This window comes from Mytilus galloprovincialis, chromosome 7 (genome assembly GCF_965363235.1).
Source record: "Mytilus galloprovincialis chromosome 7, xbMytGall1.hap1.1, whole genome shotgun sequence".
In the NCBI taxonomy this organism is placed as follows: domain Eukaryota; kingdom Metazoa; phylum Mollusca; class Bivalvia; order Mytilida; family Mytilidae; genus Mytilus; species Mytilus galloprovincialis.
This window is the reverse complement of record NC_134844.1, coordinates 71110600-71132298: the sequence shown is the minus strand read 5'-3', so window position 1 is coordinate 71132298 and position 21699 is coordinate 71110600. Positions and strand designations below refer to the sequence as shown.

General features: G+C 30.1%; 2 long non-coding RNA genes across 2 annotated transcripts; one reads left to right on the top strand and one right to left on the bottom strand.

The window, feature by feature from the left end:
* Positions 1-1110: 1110 nt before the first annotated feature.
* Positions 1111-16356, bottom strand: LOC143081930 (uncharacterized). The gene is made up of 4 exons (XR_012980164.1): positions 16244-16356; positions 2991-3180; positions 1964-2058; positions 1111-1213 (listed from the first exon to the last, which is right to left on the bottom strand). It is a non-coding gene; the product is annotated as an uncharacterized LOC143081930 (long non-coding RNA).
* Positions 5309-6806, top strand: LOC143081929 (uncharacterized). Its single transcript, XR_012980163.1, has 3 exons — positions 5309-5585; positions 6309-6396; positions 6750-6806. It is a non-coding gene; the product is annotated as an uncharacterized LOC143081929 (long non-coding RNA).
* Positions 16357-21699: the final 5343 nt, after the last annotated feature.

Below are 21699 nucleotides of genomic sequence, written 5' to 3'. Positions count from 1 at the left end.
ACATTTAACAATTAAGATAATCGTTTTATCAAAATAGTATATCGTTCTTTCACATTATAATTTTTTGTTCACTATAATTTATATAAGAAAGTAAAAGTACTCAAACAAACTTACCCTGAGGAATTTCAACTGAAACAAACAATACGAGCATCAATTAGATATAAGAAGATTTGGTATGATTGCCAATGCTAAAACTATCCATTCAAGTCAAATTTGTAAAAGTGAACCATTTTAGGTCAAAGTACGGTCTTCAACACGGAGTTTTGTCTCACACCGAACAGACAGCTATAAAGGACTTTAAAAACTATTCAAACAAAAAACCCAAATTCATTTTATTATTTCCATGAAATATAACAAGAATGCAGTGACAAATTGTTGGAATATTGGACTGAGAAGAAAAAAAGTCTGATTGTAACTAAAGTTGACATTTTCTAAGCTTTGCTATTAAAAAGTTAGCATTAAATAAATGCGAAATGAAGATTCAGTAATTTGTAAATCGTATGTTAATTTATATCAATAAAACAAATGCTTACCAATCTTGCATCCTGAAAAAAAGACAAATGTGAAAAAAACGTCAAAAAATGAAAGAAAACAATAGTTCATTAAAATAGAATAAACACAATAAAGTAATGGTCTAAGAAGTCAAAATTATGTTTACACAATGTGTTCAATTCATTCAACTTGTAAAACAAAATCATATAGTTCACATAATGAAATTTTTAAAACAGTTATACTATTTGACTATTCTGTGGCTTTTTTTTTTATATATATAAATTTAAATATACAAAGAAACTTACCGACTTGGACATCTGAAAGTAATGAGAATTGATATAAATATGCTGTAATGGGGAATTTTTGTTGTCAAAATCAATAACTGTTCTTCTATCTCGGAAGAAATTCATGAACAAATATAGATGACATTTGACTATATTCTTAATTCTTTTTCTTGTCACAACAGGTATTGCTTTAGAATGAATAGCTTGGGTATCGTATCCGTTTAAAAAATAAAATTTATTTAGTGCAAGATCTAGTATGCATTGTGTAAAATTGATAATATAAGTTGAGATTGAAAGAAAATAATGCGTAGAAAAATAGCGTTTAGTGAAAAACAAAGTCGATATTTGTACAAGTCGCTTACCTTTTCGAAGAATCATAGTCGGAATGAAATTACCATCACATACATCACATATCGTAGGGGGTTTCTCAAAGGTCTCTGAAATTATCAGAAATCTGAATGATATCCCTTATATGGCCTGGATGTATCAGTCAATGACCAAATCTAAATCGTATAGAATCTCTGTTTTTGACAACTAAGCATAAAATTCAATAAAATGTTATAAATAAAACACAGTTAGATAAGAATCATTGTTAAACAAATTACAATGCTATTTGTCGGGAAAAAATTATGTTCTATGACGAAAGCCGGTATCTGAAAACTTTAAAAGCAACTTTTATATAGCAAATTTCGTAGGATAATTTTAAAAATTTTAGAGAAAAAATGCTACAACAAATATTATCAGTAAACATATTTTAGCACAAATAAATTATTATAATTTTAAATAGCAAGAAAAAAGAAAAATATACATAGTGGACAATAAAAAACTCATAATTCTTGTATTCTTATGACAAAAATCAAAAGTCGAGGACAGTACATCCTATTAAACACAGAAACGATCGTCCAAATTACATGAACAACAAGAACACTTCTATGCCTTTTTTTCAACTAGTACTATGTGTTTCTGTGTGTGTTAATTATAGGAACTAAAATAATCATGTTCATACTCACGGAAACAGAACATGTGACATGTCTAGTAAGATCTCTTCAAGGTTTAATTTATTGTTTAAATTCACCATTGAAACGATGTCTTAAGACATTACGCCATTCGTATCTAATATGGTGAGTTGTAAATTTACTAATCGTATCTTAATGACATTTACGGGAAACGTAAACAAAAAATCTTACTTAAATCTGTTACAAATGACGCTATAACGTCTGGAAATCCATTTGTGACAACAGTTTTACCGCATGAGTATGTATCGTGTGTACCATTATTCCGTCTATAAAAATAAACACCATTCATCAGTCTATAGCATATATAAAAGTCAAAGTATATAACGTCTTAACATATTTCAACTTAGAAGTTTTACGACCATATATGTTCAACAATCAACAATTTCCGACATAAGACTGTTAGGCTACAGAGAGCGTGAATTGCTCACCTAGCATGTTTGTACAAACTAATATGATAAAACAGTATTTTAATCGTATGGACCTAATGTTTTTATTGATGTTTTTTCATAAATTCAAACGACAAAATAGACCACAAAAGAGACAAACATTGGACAAATGGTAATTAACATGTTTTAAAACAGATTGACGATCAGTGGTGGAGTATTCGCTTCGTCTTTTTTTGCTTAATCAACTGTTCAACGCTTGCATCAGATTTAAAATTTCCAAATTTTCTATCGTGAACATTGCTATGGAGGCATTTACTGTCAATAAGCCCATCCGATACAACTTAATTGTGATATTGAAAAGCATTTCAGCTTGATTATAACCACATATACATTCTATGAGTTTTCAATGTCTGATTAAATTGAAATCAAATTCAAATCAAGTTGCCATATACATGTATTTTTCAGTTATAATCTGATGGCAATAAAATCTTTATTTGTAATTTTATAATCTGCGATTAGATTCATTTTTCGTCTGAAAACCATTCTTCTTACAAAACAACATATTCGTTGTACATTACGTAACAGAAATTCATTTTGACATAGTCACTTAATTCATATATTCACCTATCATTATAAGCTGTATAATGTACAATAGCAGTTAAAAGTGATTCGTTATAAAATGGAAACAAAATTCAACAGGGTTATCACCTCATGTGAACTTGTGTGATATGGTGGAGAGGCATTTCCTGCCCAACGACTAATTCAAATAATTTGTTTATTATATTTTAAAGAAATGAGTAGGGTATGTTCACCTTATAACTGTGAAAAGTCCAGATCTTGCATAACATTCCTGGTAAAAGAGAAGTCTTCCATGCAATGTAAAAACACTAGTGGTTCGATTATTTTCTCTTACGAGACCTGGAATTACTGGACTTCCGTCGTCTCCTAGTCTTCCGTAAATTGTTTTTTGTCTGTAACATGGTTGCGAACACAATCCAAATACTTATAAAAAAGAAAAAGAATCCAATATGAATATATGTGATATTCAATAAATATGATACATTTAACACCCATTCTCTGTAACCGTCAACCAAAGTTGGGCACGGGTGGTCACCGATTTTGTTGAAACTTTCTGACAACAAACATTGATATAAAATATGAAAAAAGTCTGTACATGTCACCCTGAATTATGTATGGTTACCATGGCAACAGGCTTTAAAATGTTGAAAATAGCTGATTTTTGCTTTTCTTACAGTGACTTATATACAGCATAATATGTTTGGTGCAGTTTATATTGTAGGATTAAATAATGTCCTCCATGAAAAAATGTCCACCGGACACATTTTGACAATATTTACTTATTTAAATGTGTCCTGGACACAATTTCCTATGAAAACATGTCCTCAGGTATGAAAAAGTGTCCATGAGCATGGACATTATTCACTACCATAATATTGTCCAGGTGGACATTTTTTTCACAGGACATTGTGTCCGCAAGGGCATTTTTTGATATTATTAAAGTATTAAATGATATCCATTGCCTTGTTATTACTGGACACATTTTAACTTTAATTACGAACTTGAATTAATTGTTACTTTGACATAAAAATTGTCTCATTTTGCACACATACCATCCTTATCTTCATATCTATATTTTTTAATATACTTATATATATGTTAGATCCTGTTCCATTTTATTTTCCTTTGAGGACACAATTTTAATAACATTCACTACGAAAATTTGTTCTCCAGATGGACCATATTTCATAACTGTTGCTGTAAAATGCTGTTCACGTAGGAGACAATATTTCATGGCAATAGACATTATTTATTTTCGATTGCCTTCTTCTCTGACATAATAAATATAATAAAGTTCTTCATATTTGATTTTACACTTCCTTCTTATTGTTATTCTTTCATTGTCATTACCATTTGCTGGGAATTTCTTAGAACTTAAATTTCTCTATATTCACTTCCATCCATTATTTATTTGTTTACATTTGTATATTGATCAATTTCTCATCAATCCTTCATATTTTAATTAAAATTAAAGTATAATAAAACTTTGTAATGACCTTTGTATTACTTCCCTTGGAGGACACAATTTAATAGCAACTACTTTGAAAATTTGTCCTGTGGGTGGACACTATTTCATATTGTTAGCAGTAAAAATCTGTCCTTTTGATGGACACCATTCCATGGCAATGGACATTATTAAATACCAAATTTCAATGAAAAATGTGGACACTTTTTCATAGGACACTATTATGTCTTACAATATCATATCAATTTCTTTTAAATACTTGTTCAGTGACATTTTTTCACTTTTTCTGATATTAAACTCAAATTGACATTTTTAATCTAGGTTAGTTGTATGAATTTTAACATATTCTAATGCAATTATGAACCAACTTTTCCCCTAATTTATGAAAAAACGCATCCATTCCTGAATAAACTGAAAAATAGCTTTTATTCCAAAAGATTGATATTTCTCATTTCTACAAAAACATTTTTGGGGCTCATTAGATTTTTTTTATAAAAATTGGATAAAAATGCCAAAAATTGCCTGAAATCTACAAGAGTTATTTCCCTTTTTAGAACTCACCAAAGTTTAAAAATAGAAAAGTCTTTGTTTATCTGCAAAAAAAAAATGGAGACAGACGTCTGCAACATGTTTTGCTTCTTTAAATCAACATATTTTACACTTTACATCTAATTCTAAAATATATCTGTATACATGCTTCATAATGGCTGGTCAGTTTTATAACAATGATAAGCCTTTAGGCAGCAACCATTTGATTTTCTGGGGGGGGCTATGGGTTTTTTTTCTGTGCAAACTTTTTTTTTTCGCCTTCGGCGAAGAACAATCTATTTTTTTAGCGACAAACCGAAGACAATTTTTTTCTTTCAATTTTAGCATTACATATAGTGGCAGCTGAGGGTGAAACAAACAATTTTTTTTACTCAGGGTCCAAAACAAATTATTTTTTTCACCAAAACTTGGAAACAAACTTTTTTTTCCAAAAAAAACCATAGCCCCCCCCCCCCCCCCCCCCAGAAAATCAAATGGTTGCTGCCTTACTATGTCAGTATATGTTCAGAGGACATGAAAGTCATAAACTTGAGAGAACATGTGAAAATTTTGATGATGACCATGATGAACAAGATGCTGTTTGTACAGAATGTGACTTGCTCCCGTCACTTCATGAAATTTACAAATATGTTCAAGCCATTGTTCATTGTACTTGGAAACAATGAAAAAAGAAAAAGGGGGAAACTTAGTGAAGTTCCGTTTTGATCAACTCCTGTGACATGAACCGTCTGATGCTAAAAAATGAGAGAACTGTCACTGTCTAATGTGGAAACTATAAATATACTTCATGGACTAGTCCTTCAACTTGAAACAGGTAAGCATATTTTAAACTAAATTATAAATTTCTATTTTTTGCAAAGACATGTGTTCCTTTAGGCATAAGCCATTAAGGGGGGCTGTCCCATTTCTTTCCATGTTATTTCTTTGTCCAAATTGTATAGGCCTTGCTCATGATCTAGGAAAGTTGCAAAAAGCTTGTTTTCCAGGTGGAAATGCTGACCAACTTTTTCAGTGACTTTTTCAATCTATTTTCATGACCATGATGACCAAATTTATTTTATTCAAAGTGTATGTTTGCTTTGTATACAGTTCCTTGCAAGGGAAGTACATTTTTATCTTCATTAAATATAAAATATCTAACAACCACATGTTTAAAATTCTATAAGGACCTTTTTGAGTGGGTTTTAAGTCACTTTCTTTGAAAATGCAAATATGAAAAATTGTCTACATATGTAGCACATTTATATGTACATGATGTACATGTTTGTATAAAAAAACAAGATGTGGTATGATTGCCAATGAGACAACTGTCCACAAGAGACCAAAATAACACACATAGGTTATGCTTCCTTTTTGTGTATGTGAATTAAGATGCTGTGCTGACTAGGTCAAGTTTTAACCACATACATTTAAGTGACATGCTAAATTTAATACTGTATATACTTTTTGAATAAATCCTAATTGAACAATAATTATAAAAACATATGACCATAAAAATGTTCATGTAAAACAGTTAAGGATTCTTTTATAATTCCAGGTACATGTATTTGCAAAGACTGTAGACAAAGGTTACTATATTGCCAAAACAAAGCAGTGCAACATTTAAACTTCTTAATTTAAATAAGGTTTGTATTATATACAGTATATATGGTAATGATTTTACATTTGCTGCATGTATGTTTATTTCTTTAAAAACAAATTATGAAGAAGACATAAAAATGAATTAATTTTGTTGAAATCTATGCAACTGAACAACAGTGGATTTCCTTAAGTTGCATACATGTATCATGTGTATGTTGTCTTTTAAATATTTAAAGTTGAAAAAGTTCTGATTAAAGTGTGGCTTGTGTATGATTATTTTAGGCACATACTAGTATTAGTTTTATTTTTTTAGGATTTTATTTAGAAATACAGACTGATTTAATTATGATCTTCACTGTCCAAATATGCATTTTCTTTCTTTCTTTTTTTCAAATAGATCAAGTCACAGCTCTAGATGATTCAGGTCCAATCAAAAGAGCAAGATCTAGGAAACACAATAACAGAACACTGTTACAGCTATTCTATAAAAGCATGCAAAACAAAACTTTCATAGACTTACTTGCTATATTTGCTTGAATGTTTGCAAAAATATGTAGGGAGAGTTTCAGTCTGTTTTATATACTGTGACTTGATTGGACAATAGAAATTAACATCAAATTCCAGTATATTGTAGACAGACTGAAACAGACTACATACCTGTTGTTTACAAACAAAAATTAATGCAAACATACATGCATAAATCCAAACAAACATAGCAAGCAATTTGATCAAAGGTTTGCTTCGCATGCTTTCATAAAAGAGCTGTAATTAAGATTCAGAAGTAGATCTAGTACACTATAAAGAATAGTCCCAGTACTTCTCAATTAATGAAACAAGGGGTTACCCCAAAATTCTTGCACTGCTTCACTGGAATATTCAAATCTGAACTCTCTAAGATCTGATACCAGTATTGATGTCAATTAAGGAGGCTGAAAAATACTGACTCAAACAAGCTTTGTTATTTATAATGACAATTGTGAATAAACATTCTAATATTGTACAGGCCTAAACTTAAATCATAGGAATAGATATCCTTAACATGAAATCTGGGATTAATTATTATTCACATAAAACATGGGAATATATATCCTTAATATGAAACATAGGAATAAAAATTCGTTACATGAAACAAGGAAATAATTATCCTTAAACTATTCCTGACCTCAAACATGGGAATAAACATCTCTAACATGAAATCTAGAAGTAAATATCTTGACTATAGATCATAGAAAAAAATATCCTTTCCATGAAACATTGCAATAAATACCTTTAGCAAGAAACATTGGAATAAATATTCTTCACATAAAAACTGGAAATAGATATCATTAACAGGATTCAAAGAAAAAATGTCCTTAACATGAAAACAAGGAATAGATATCTGTAAAATGGAACATAGGAAATTCAATTGAAATTGGAAAACAGAAATACTTAACAGGAACAATTGGAATAAACATCCAATAAATAAAACATGGCAATACATATCCTTAACTGGAAATATTGGAATAAACAAAAAACTTAAAACAAATAACTTAAATATAGGGACAATTATCCTAATCATGAAAGCACTATAAAATTTCAAAGAAAAGTGCTAAACAGTCTTTAACTATCTATTATACTGTTAAGTCAATAAAACCCAAACTATAAGTTTCATTCCTAAATTCTTATTAAGTTTAACCTTTGTCGGTCTGTACCTACCTCCCAAATTTGTTTTACCTTAACCAAATGTAATCAAACTTATACACAATGCTTATTACAGATGAAATTTAAATTTTGGTTGTGTCACTTTGATTTTTTTAGAGTTATGTCTTTTTCTAAATGGAAAAAATTACTGGTTTTTGTTGTCCGTTCTCTCTTTAGTTTTATTCAAACCAAATGTTATCAAACTTTTATCTAGAGTTATACTCCTTTAAAAATGGAAAAATTGCTGATTTTTTGTTTCCCTTCTTAAACTTAAGTTTGCCATAACCAAATGTTATGAAACTGATACAAAATCCCTTTTACCACAAAATGCAGATCAAGTACTAAATTTGGGTAGCGTCACTTTTACTGTACTTCAGTTATGTTACTATATAGCGCTATATGATATGTAAGCAGAACCATCATCAGTGTCCCATGGACACATTTCCTATTTATTTAATTTACATGTCCAAAATACAAGCATTTAAAGCCATTTACTGAAAAACAATAAAAACAATGATTTATTCTAAAAAAATATATTAGATTTATATCACTTAAATTGAAAAACATGAAGCTTAAAGAATACAATTATTCATTGTTATTACACACTTTAAAACAAATATATGTAGTAAAGAATTATACTTTTATTGTAATTTCTCCTTATATTTTTATTTTATTTCAGACAATACCAGTGAAAGGTGTTCCATTGTTAATCCTAGAAGATACATGTAGTCAGGAAATAAGTAAAAGTGAGCAAGCTGATTTGAGTCAAACTTTAGATTCTTCTATTTGTAATTCCATAAAGCTGGAAGCCTTGGATGGATTGATCAGTTTTTTAGGTATGGAAATATTTTTTTGGCAATTTGTATTTCAAGTACATTTTTTTGCTTTAAAAAAATAGAACAATGTAACTCAGAATAGGTTAGTTGTATATTGGTATCACGTTGGCACCATTGTCGTCGTCGTTGTCCAAGACATTTGATTTTCGCACTATAACTTTAGTATAAGTAAATAGAATTCTATGAAATTTAAGCACAAGGTTTATGACTACAAAAGGAAGGTTGGGATTGATTTTGGGTGTTTTGGTCCCAACAGTTTAGGAATTAGGGGCCAAAAAAAGGGTCCAAATAAGCATTATTCTTGGTTTTCGCACAATGACTTTAGTATAAGAGAATAGAAATCAACGACATTTAAACACAAGGTTTATGACCACAAAAGGCAGGTTGGGATTGATTTTGGGTGTTTTGGTCCCAACAGTTTAGGAATTAAAGGCCAAAAAAGGGTCCAAATAAGCATTATTCTTGGTTTTCGCACAATGACTTTAGTATAAGTGAATAGAAATCAACGACATTTAAACACAAGGTTTATGACCACAAAAGGAAAGTTGAGATTGATTTTGGGTGTTTTGGTTCTAACAGTTTAGAAATTAGGGGCCAAAAAAGGGCCCAAATAAGCATTATTCTTGGTTTTCGAACATGAACTTTAGTATAAGTGAATAGAAATCAATGAAATTTAAACACAAGGTTTATGACCACAAAAGAAAGGTTGGGATTGATTTTGGGTGTTTTGGTCACAACAGTTTAGGAATTAGGGGCCAAAAAAAGGGCCAAAATAAGGGTTGTTCTTTGTTTTCGCACAATTACTTTAGTATAAGTTAATAGAAATCAATGAAATTTTGACACAAGGTTTATAACCACAAAAGGCAGGTTGGGATTGATTTTGGGTGTTTTGGTCCCAACAGTTTAAGAATTAGGGGCCAAAAAAGGGCCCAAATAAGTATTATTCTTGGTTTTTGCACAATGACTTTATATAAGTGAATAGAAATCATTAAAATTTTGACACAAGGTTTATGACCACAAAAAGAAGGTTGGGATTGATTTTGGGTGTTTTGGTCCCAACAGTTTAGGAATTAGGGGCCAAAAAAGGGCCCAAATAAGCATTATTCTTGGTTTTCGCACCATATCTTAAGTATAAATAAATAGAAATCTGTGAAATTTAAACACAAGGTTTTTGACCATAAAAGGAAGGTTGGGATTGATTTTGGGAGTTTTGGTCCCAATAGTTTAGGAATAAGGGGCCCAAAGGGTCCAAAATTAAACTTTGTTTGATTTCATCAAAAATTGAATAATTGGGGTTCTTTGATATGCCGAATCTAACTGTGTATGTAGATTCTTAATTTTTGGTCCTGTTTTCAAATTGGTCTACATTAAGGTCCAAAGGGTCCAAAATTAAACTAAGTTTGATTTTAACAAAAATTGAATCCTTGGGGTTCTTTGATATGCTGAATCTAAACATGTACATTAATTATTGGCCCAGTTTTAAGTTGGTCTAAATCGGGTCCAAAATTAAACTTTGATTTCAACAAAAATTGAATGCTTGGGGTTCTTTGTTATGCTGAATCTAAACATGTACTTAAGATTTTTTATTATGGGCCCAGTTTTCAAGTTGGTCCAAATCGTGGTCCAAAATTAAACTAAGTTTGATTTCAACAAAAAATGAATCCTTGGGGTTCTTTGATATGCTGAATCTAAACATGTACTTAGATTTTTTATTATGGGCCCAGTTTTCAAGTTCGTCCAAATCGTGGTCCAAAATAAAACTTTGTTTGATATCAATAAAAATTGAATCCTTGGGATTCTTTGATATGCTGAATCTAAACATGTATTTAGATTTTTGATTATTGGCCCAGTTTTCAAGTTGGTCCAAATTTGGGTCCAAAATTAAACTTTGTTTGATTTCAACAAATATTGGATATATTTGGGGTTCTTTGATATATGCTTAATCTAACCATGTATTTAGATTTTTTATGTTTGGGCCTGGTTATCAAAAATTGGTTCACATTGAGGTCTAAAGGGTCCAAAATTGAACTTTATTTGATTTTATAAAAAATTGAATTCTTGGGGTTCTTTGATATGCTGAATCTAACCATGTATTTTGATTTTGGATATTGGACCATATATACAATAGGTAATGTCCAATTTAAAATTTAAAGTTTTTAAGTTTGAGTTTCTAGACCACATTCATTATGTGTCAGAAACTTGTGTTGTGTCAACGATTTAATCACAATCCAAATTCAGAGCTGTATCAAGCTTGAATGTTGTGTCCATACTTGCCCCAATGTTCAGGGTTCGAACTCTGTGGTCGTACAAAGCTGCGCCCTGCGGAGCATCTGGTTGTAAATTTTTACAAAATATTTACCTCTGTATCTAAAGGGCCAAGTTCATTATAGATAGAGAAAATTCTAAGTAGCAATAATGTTTAGTAAATTAAGATTTACAAACACACCACCATCACCAAAACACAATTTTGTCATGAATCCATCTGTGTCCTTTGTTTAAATTGCACATAGACCAAGGTGAGCGACACAGGCTCTTAAGAGTCTCTAGTTTCTAGGAGTTATGACCCTTTGAACTCATTTGCATCAATATACTACTGCAAGTTTTTCATAACAACTCTTCTAAAACCACACAACAGAATATCATGAAACTCTAGAAAAAAAAATTGAATCTTAATTTCCTGATAATATGCAAATCTACATAGTATGTAACTAAAATAGACTTTTAGTTTTAAGGTGTTACAAGAGGCCTCATCAAATTGATTTTTTTTCAATTGAACAAAAATTGTGAGCTTTTATGTGTCAGCTTTAATGTTTAAATTTTTTTTTATTTCAGAGAATGGAAATGGAGAAAACTGTACTACATATACTACATGTACTAAGGAAGCAAGAATAACCATTTCGAATACATAAAAATCCTAACTAGTTTGATTATGTGTGACTTTAATGTAAAGTTTTCTAAAAAATCCTCAATAATGTTATGGTTGGTATTGACAGTTATGCTTTAGAACCAGAAGTAGGGGATGGTTGGGTATATGGAATCATACAATGTCATAAGTGTTGGATGTTTTATAATAAATTGAACATTTGATTGGTTGATTTCCTCATGAAATGAAGAGCTTACATACTGACATGGCAGATTGATATAAATACGATGATAAAACATGAAGAACTCCTATCTATGTTTTTGACAGAATAACCCCCATCCGACTTACTTATTCCTAGTTTGAAAAATTAATGGATTTATGTAATGTAAGCGTCAAATATCTAAAATGATGACATATCGCCAAATATTATTGTTCAAATTTAAGAAAAGAAAAAAAAAACATGAGTTTGTTGAAAGGTGAGAAATACTTTATTTCATAAATAACGACCAATGTTTTCCGATTATTTAACCACTTTTACATGTTTTAGCTTCTCTTTTCCTAACATGTGACATCAGCGATTGAGAACCATCGCAAAATTGTACTTGCTTCATCAATGCGACCCGTGCAACATGTGAAGCTGAATTAACGTACAGTTCATAAGCATGATAAGAACATGATATTATCCCAGTGTTTGAAGTGCTTCGTGTTGCTCAGTCTTAAAATTTGTCTTTAGATTGATTGCTTGATTTTTTGTCATGACATTTTTAGTTTGATTTTGACTTTTGAGTTTGAAAACAGGGGATTCATTTTTACTTTCGTTGTTACAAAGTTTTGTGCATCGTGGAAAAACTTGCATTTTCGTGGATATTCGATTTCGTTGTTTTCCGAAAGTCTGCATTTTATCATACAGAAAATTTGCAATTCGTTGAACATTAAAATTCGTGGTTTCTCTTTAACAAAGAAATTTTACAAAAATGTGTATCCAACGATTGATAATGAATCCACAGTATAATGGTCTCACCCTACCAAAGACTGGAGTTAATCTCAAAGGCTCCAGATTGGCTGGCATACCGTACTGTAAATTCAGAAATTATTGCGTACATTTGTTATTGTGATAATGTCACAATTGACTAAAATGCATTTTTTCTTTTTGCGATAGTGAAATAAATTGTATATAATCATTATAAATCTTAAAAGAAATTCAAAATGCGAGTTTAAACTATTGCGATTACAACCCTGTTGCATTTTTCGTAATAATAAAAACATCGCAATAATTTTTGATTTAAAATATTTTGATCGATGAACGACTACTGGTAAACTGATAATGCAATAAGTCAATAACAGTGTGTAAGAACCAAAGTACTACAAATGTAGTAACGTATGAAACAGTTTATTCCTGCAAATTGATCATTTTAGCTTTTTCAAATTCATGTTTCCCCTTTGGTAAAACAATGCAGGCCATCGTTCATTTTCGCTTTTGAAAAAGTTTGCTTATGAAATATGAAGGCATGTCAAGTGATTAACTTTATCTAACTGGAAGGGAAAATATCTTTAAAAAAATACTTAAAGGGACATTTCATAATCTGGTTTCATTTATTCATTTATTAGTAGTTAATTTGTACAAAGCAGCAGATTTGTCTATATAAAATGCGTAGAAAAATAAACCTTCTGTGATTGTATTAATCAATTAATGAGAAACATATGTTTAATTTACATTTTTCATTGATATTTTTATATTCGTCTACTACATGTGCTATAGCATGAATAATGATTAGGTACTTTTATAAATCAAATTAATATATTTCAATCCAATGTAATTATAAACGATTCTATGGCGAGTTCATCGTTAGTGTTAAAATTAAATTAAAAAGAATTTGCCTTGAGCAATATACAATTCTTATGATTTCATGTAAAGAAACAATTAGAAAGTTAGACATGAAATGTTCCAATTCCATGAGTTGACCTTATATGCATTTTGCTATACTCTTTATGTCTGTTTGTGTCATAAACATGCTGATGTTGCATCCTATTTACGAATCTATGGCTATCAAATTTTAACGTTTAAGCATACTTGTGAAGGTAAATAAATTAAAGCGTTTTTCTCGCGCTAAATCTTTAAAGTGCTTAATCAATTTGTTGTTTGTGTAAACATTATTTTCTTTTAAAAATAGAGTAAACTAACCATTGATCTTGTTTTTGTATCTTAACGGTTTGACGTCAAAAGTCAGCTTCCTGTGTCAAACATTAACAAACTATGTTTTTTTGATATCTTTTACGCTTCAGAATAAAATCAATAGTACAAAAAAAGTCATGTACAAAAACAAAGAATTCTTGTCAGCATATTATATATATCAGTGAATATTAAAAAACATAAAAACAAAAAAAACATAACATAACCAGCTGTTTCATAGATTAATTAAAACAGAACAAGCATTAAAACAGGCAGAAGTTCACATATACTTTTTTTCTATAAATAGTCAATATTATAATCGAAACGAAGTGGAAAATTTTTCTGTAATCTTTATTTTTATATTTATGTTTTCTTGGGGTTATTTGCTCTTTATGTTATACATCTGTTGGAACTTAATAGTTTCAGAACAAGTAAGACATGAATATCGCTGGATTTTAACTTTGGTTTTTTTAAATTTGATAAAAACGGAATTATAATTTATCAAATTAAACAACAAAGTGGTTAAAATCCAACGATAAACAAACCCCAAGAGTTCAGAAATAACGAGCTTATTGTAAAGAAATGTAGGATAAAAAGAAAAATCACAAAAATACTGATATCCGAGGAAATTCAAAACGGATAACTGTTTACCATGTTGACGTCATAGTTCCGATTCCGTTGTCAAAGATTTACAAAGACGCTTTTGAAAATTTTGCTCTTTTCCGAAAGGAATCAAATAAATCAATCACATTATTTTCGTGTGAAACATACAAATATATTTTTATCTTTTTGGACAAATATAACAAATAACAATTGTGACTATGTACAGAAAAAAGTGAAATCACAAAAATACTGAACTTCGCGGAAAATTCAAGACATAAAGTCTCCAATCAAATTGCAAAGTCAAATGATTATACACTTTAAACGAATGGACAACAACTGTCACATTTCTGACTTGGTACAGGCATTTTTAAATGTAGAAAATATTGGGTTGAACCTGGTTTTATAGCGCTAAACCTCTTACTCGTATGGCAGTCGCATCAAATTCCATTATATTTACAACTATGCGTGAACAAAACAGAAAAGGTAAAATTGTCAAAATTGTCAAAATTGTTCGCGTATAACTTATAATTCTTTAGTACGATACGAGACATATATATACTCTCACGCTTGAACAAGATGGAAATAATAAAAGCCCACAACATTAGAGAAAGTGTTTTTCAAATTCATATCTCATTCACACATGTGACACACTAGTACTATGTTTGCTGTTTTCATTTTAAACGATTTTCCTTTTTCTTTCTACTTATTCATGTTATTAGTTTGAAAATTCTTTTGCTTTTAAAACATGTTTGGCTTAAATTTGATATATTCTAAAAAAAATAAAATAAACGCAGGCGCGAATCCAGAGGGGGGGTTCCGGGGGTTGGAACCCCCCCTTTTTTTGGCCGATCAATGCATTTGAATGGGAGCATATAGCTGGAACCCCCCCCCCCCTTTTTAAAATGGCTGGATCCGCCCCTGTAAACGTTTGTGTAACATACTACAGTGGATTCGTTATTTTTCGTTAACCACGAAATTAAATGTTCAATGATAGACAAATTTTCTATAGGAGTGTTTGAAGTTTTTGGCAATACCAAGAATTTAAATCTCTCCGAAGATGCAAATTTTCCTTAATCCACCAAAAAATTGGTACCCACGAAACAAACGAATCCACAGTACTACGGGACAGCTTCCGAAATGCTAATTTGTACCTTTTTCAGCTGAACAAATCACTACTCTACTTTCAAATTCATGAGCCACAGTGTAATTTCATCCCCTACTTGCGACTAGAGGCATAAAACATGAAGAAATACATTTTGAAGGTTAACAAACAATTGACAAGTAACACACTTCCCATAGTAGGGACTATATTCGAGGTGACCAAAAATCAAGGGCGATAACTGTGTTTTTGGACAAGATATAAACACAAGCCGGAATTTGATAGAATCCTGATTATGTATCTCTTAATTTTATCAAGTATGCTATGTAATTGTAAAATGTTTATATATTTTGATATTAGAAAAAAGAAAATAACTTTACAAAAAAAAAAAACACCTTTAAAGGGCCGTTTATAGGTCCCTGTCTCTACTTTGTGAATGTTGTTTTGATATGGTAAATATCCAAATAAAGCATATTAGCGAAGATTTATGTTTGCGTTATTTTCTATTAACGAAAGTCGTTGAAATAAATAAGTTTAAGAGTATCTGTTGTCCTAAATGACACATAGCTAACTATTTCATGATTGCACTATTTAATAATTCTCAGAATTAAAAAAACGAAGGGTGATACAGATTACTTACCGTTTCGAAAAAGCAAAACGAGGAACACGCTTATCCAAACAATCGTCATGTTGAAATAAATTTGTAATGCATGTTGTTTCAGGAAAAAATATCTGAAGGTTTGTTCATAAAGTACATATATACATAATTTTTTTCATGTGACATGCTACCATCTGTTTCATTGTATAACAAATTAACGCACGTGTCAAGAAAGAAGAAGGCGGAAGTTCAACGCACCCTGTGTGTTTTAATTGAATATTTAGACGAATTTAAAAGGATTGTTTCTTAAAATAAAAAAAAAATAAAAAAATGGTTGTGTTTGACAAATATTCATTTAATGTGAATTTTCCATTTTGAAACGAATTTATATTATTTATTTTTAATGTAGATTAAATAGACTTTATTTCTTGAGTAGACGGAGATATAAATGCATTCTCTATTGATGTGCTTTCAGTTCAGATTTGACAGAGTCGTATATCTGGATTTTACTCGTCTTGAGTGAGGAAAATGTAAAAGCAATTTTGCAGAGACAACGCAACTTATGTTCTACCATTTGCAGAGATTTAAGATAACACCAAGATGTTAAAATGATGCACAAAGACAACGTGTTCATATTATCTAATGAATATGCTTTATCATTATCTTAATATTATAGGGTTATTGCATGAATATTGGGGAATATTGTCCCGAGTAGAACTTTATATTGCACGAGCTTGCGAGTGTGTCATGCAATAACCCTTTTTCTATAGCAATATGATATTTAAAGGTAAAAACATGTTTAAACTAAGATTTTGTCGTTAGTGACGTCATGAATTTTGAAGATTTATTGCACTAGTGCAATATTAGAATTTATTGCACGCTAACTTTTAGTTACTTTCTGTGGGAAATATTATATTGCTATGCAATAACATTGATTACCATGTGCTTTGAACGAGTTATTAGTTCTTGTTATACCGTTTGTACCTGTTTTGTTACTTATGAAAATAATTCATTATACGATAGAGGTCGTAGGCGTTGCAATGAAAGTCTATATTAGATGATCAGAAAATGTATTTAAAAAATTGACCTAATTTTGTCTTATCAGCTTCAACCGCCGAGATTATTTTTGATTTTTTAACATGAGCAACACGACAGGTGCCACCTATGTGACAGGTTCTGCTTACCCTGAAGCACCTGAAATCACCCCCAGCGTTTGGTGGTTTTCGTGTAGCTTAGTCTTCAATTTTCTTTGTTGTGTCATGTGTACTATCATTTGTCTGTTTGTCTATTTCAATTTTATCCATAGCGTTGTCAGTTTATTATCGAACTATGAGTTTGATTGTCTCTCTGATGTCTTTTGCCCCTCTCTTGTCTTGTAGTCTTGTTGTATTATTTCGCTTCGGGTGTTTGACGAAAATGCTAATCCAAACGATCGTCATGATTGAAGAACTCTTTAACGTATATTGTTTCAATCAAAATGTCTTCACTTCGTAAAGTACAAAAATATGTTTTTTTACCAACCATCTGTTTCATTGATTTTAAAAACAAGCACACGTATCAAGATATGAATGAGATGTTCAATAAACTTTCTATTTCTATTTCTATTGAATATTGTATAAACGATTTACAATAATTGTTTTTATTGAAGAAGAAAAAGCAGGTGATTGTGTTATGACAAATATTAATCTCAAATGTGGATTGTTGATTTAAAAAAACGAATTGATATTTTTTGAGTTGAATAGGAAAGTAAACATTAATATGATGTTATGTTATGGCAAAATTTATAAGCAAGAGATGTATAGTACGAGAGAACGGAATTGTCTTTGAATTTCTTTGTCTATCTGCACCTGTATTGAAACAAATTATTTTTAATGAAATTGTTTGGGCAGTTTTACGATTAAACTAATACAATAAGACTCCTTGGATATTTTCCCAGAAATAGGGGAGGTATGATATGTTTTGATGATATTTTGTGTTGCATTTACAAGACCCTTAATACGTTATTTTTTGCACAAGTTTAGACAATGGATTGAATTATTCAATTAAAAATGGTCGTAACAAATAATATTGCAGTAGAATTGTCAATAAATGGGCAATGATTGAACATAAAAATTTAGAAAAAGTCAAGTATGTTTATTATCTCTGTGTAAAATATTTTTTTGTTTGGGCAAAATACCAATGATTAAGTGGTTTAAAGGTTACCAGGATTTTCATTATTTATAGCTTAAATTGAATAGATATTTTTTTATTTATTTTGAAATTTTCGTTTAAATTTTAAGAACAACAGATAGAGATCTATATTTAATATCGATATTGGTCTTGGTCTATTTTTATTTGGCAACAACTCTTAATAAACTGGATAATACTACAGTCGGGAATGTTAATTGGATTGATCGGTTGCCGTCACATTGCCTTACATTAATTCGATAAAATGTATGTCATAAGAACATGACGAAATTAACGATTTTACTTTAAATGACATGATTAGAACAAATAAATTGCTTAATGGAAAATTTTAGAAAGGATAAATTTTGAATTTTTTAAAACAAATCATTTGATATTTTAAACAATTATATCAGTTACCGTAATACTATTATGACTCCATGTTTTCATGAAAATCAAGTAGTTACGACAACATCTTAGATATATAAGTTCGAATGTCCCTTTGGTATCTTGCACACCTCTTTCAAGCAACATAAAACCGTTTACATTGAAACATTAATTGCGCATATCAATAGTAAGAGAGATATAAATACTGGTAACGTTTTAAACATAACCAAACTGGAGTTTTTTTTATCAAAAACACGATTATGTTACGTCTTGGTGTATTACTATAATATCGTGGATTGCAGTAAATATGTGTTCCCCTGATATTGTAAAAAAAATAAAGACAACAGTAGTATACCGCTTTTCAATAGTCATAAATCGATAAGGTGAAAACAAATCCTGGTCAGAGACCATAATCGATGGAAACACAACAACTATTAGAGGACTACAACAGAATAACAGAAACACTGAACTGCTACAAAAAAAAACCGCCAGCATACACAGAAACGGATTTTTTTTATTACAAATACATGCTGGTAAAATCATTTGGTCTCTTGTGCATAGTTTTCTTACACCACATTTTCTTTCTTATATATACTTGCATAAGTACAAAAAAACATAGAAAGGTAAATATCAAATCCTGCGTGTATTTGTTTCTCGTTTTTTGTTTTTTATATAAATTAGACAGTTTTTTCCCCATTGAAATAGTTTTACACCTGTCATTTTTTTGGGCCACTATATATTTCGATATGAGACGAGTCTCCTTGTTGCAGATCGTACTTTAATCTGTAATGGTTTACTTTTACAAATTATGACTTGAATGAGAGAGCTGTCTCATTGGCACTCATACTTCATCTTCTTATATCTGGGAAGACAAAAAGATAACATGACTTAAAATCCAATAATAATTTAAAGTGAAAAAATATCAATTTTAACACTTTCAGGCATTAATATCTATTATTTCATAGCTTAATAAGATTTTTTTTTTAATCAATGTCAATTTCTGGGTGTAAGTCAAGATATGAGACAGACTTAACTGTATCTGTAGTATCCTTTATCTCTAGTTCAATGAGATAGATGCGTTCAACATAGTCACCAAAGTAAAGTAAGAGAATACTGCTGACTTGTTTTCTTTTTTCTTATAAATAGATGAATGCAAAATCAATTTAAAGCAACGAAATAGATATAAGAAGATGTAGTATGAGTGCCAATGAGACAACTATCCATCCAAGTCACAAATGTTATCATAAGTGACAAAGTAAATCGAAAAAAAGTAAGAAAATAATTATGAAAATCTACAGATTATTTTATAAAATTTACAACAACAAAAGATTGTTAATAAATATGTAACATATAAGATAACAAGAAGATATTTATCATTAACATACACAACTGATAATGAACAAAACAATATCACTTTGACAAAATGACAAAAGCAACAAATAGTTCATTAATGGTACGAATTAACTGCACCAGTTACCAATTAAGATTTATAATTCAATATTACATGTGGTGTAGCATTCTACTCTTTTTATTGAATATGACGATCACGTGTTTAAGGATTATTTTACGTATTTGAAGCCTTGTTTCTATTAATACGTATATTGATGGTCTATATGAAAATATTACTAAATTTAGATTTGTGACGTCATGAGGTCACAATAACAACCACAAAGGAAGCGCTGCATCAGAAAAGAAAATTTGCAAGTTTTTCAGATTTCAAGAACTGTATGTAAAATGCAGACGATAAAAATATAAGAATCCTAATGCAACAAGCTATGAAGTTTTAAATAAAAATATTCTCTATAACATGTTAAAAGTCTTGTATTTTTCCTAATACAGTATGTACATGTCAGATGTAATATAAAAATTAAGGACTTTCACTCAGTCAATACGTTATGTATGGACCTGTTATATTATATTGACACTCTGACTTCGTCTTGGGTCAAAATAATCTGAACAGGTCCATATATAACGTATTGACCTCGTCAAAAGTCCATATTTGATAAATATATTTGGTATTGATAAAAATGTCTTTCAGTCGCCTCTTCATTGGAAAATGTCTACAATTATTTTCAATTACGCACGTGTGGTTTTATTGACTTGTGGTCACGAACTACTTAAACTTATAACAAAAATAATGTAAATTTACGCAAACTATATTGTTAAAGATATAATACACTTTGTATTTACAAATAGTTTATATATAAATTATTGTTTGTCAAAGCATGTGACTATGCAATTAGGTAATAGGACATATCTTATCAGCGGGTCATGACTAAAGTCATATTTCCCACTTGTACTCATTATGTTTCATATGTGTAAAGTGCTTTAAAAACTTAAAAGTTTATATATATATACAATTTGATATGTTCTTATGATGATTTAAATTAAAACAAAGTAATGTCAAAGTGTTTTTAGAAGATGCATCGTGACGATTATTATTGTTATAAAATACTATAGAAATAGCCAAAACTTTCACAAATCATCCATAGAAATTGATTTTTTTTATATATACAATTGATTTACGTCCTTTTAAATTTCAAACTATTATTCTAAAACACAATAGTCATGTTTCTGCCGCAATCGGCAATCCTCGGGTGACTCCGCTACTCTCGGCCAAATTGTGACATATGGTATTTGCCGGTAAACGCGCTGATTCCAAAAAAATCATATATTTTACAAACCAAATTTGAATTCGTTTTGGGACCAAATTCGGTAACCAATGCATTAATTCATACAGTGATACTATTTGTTTATCGATACAAAGTAAACAAAAATAATCGGGAATCACATAACTCTAGAACCTGAACAAATCAGGGTCGACGTGATCATCAGATGGACACACAGACATAATGTAGCATTCAGGAATAGGATAAAATCACATGTCTATTTAATTTCCTGTCTATAACTACAAGTATGTTGCTAGTAAGTTAAGACACATACACATC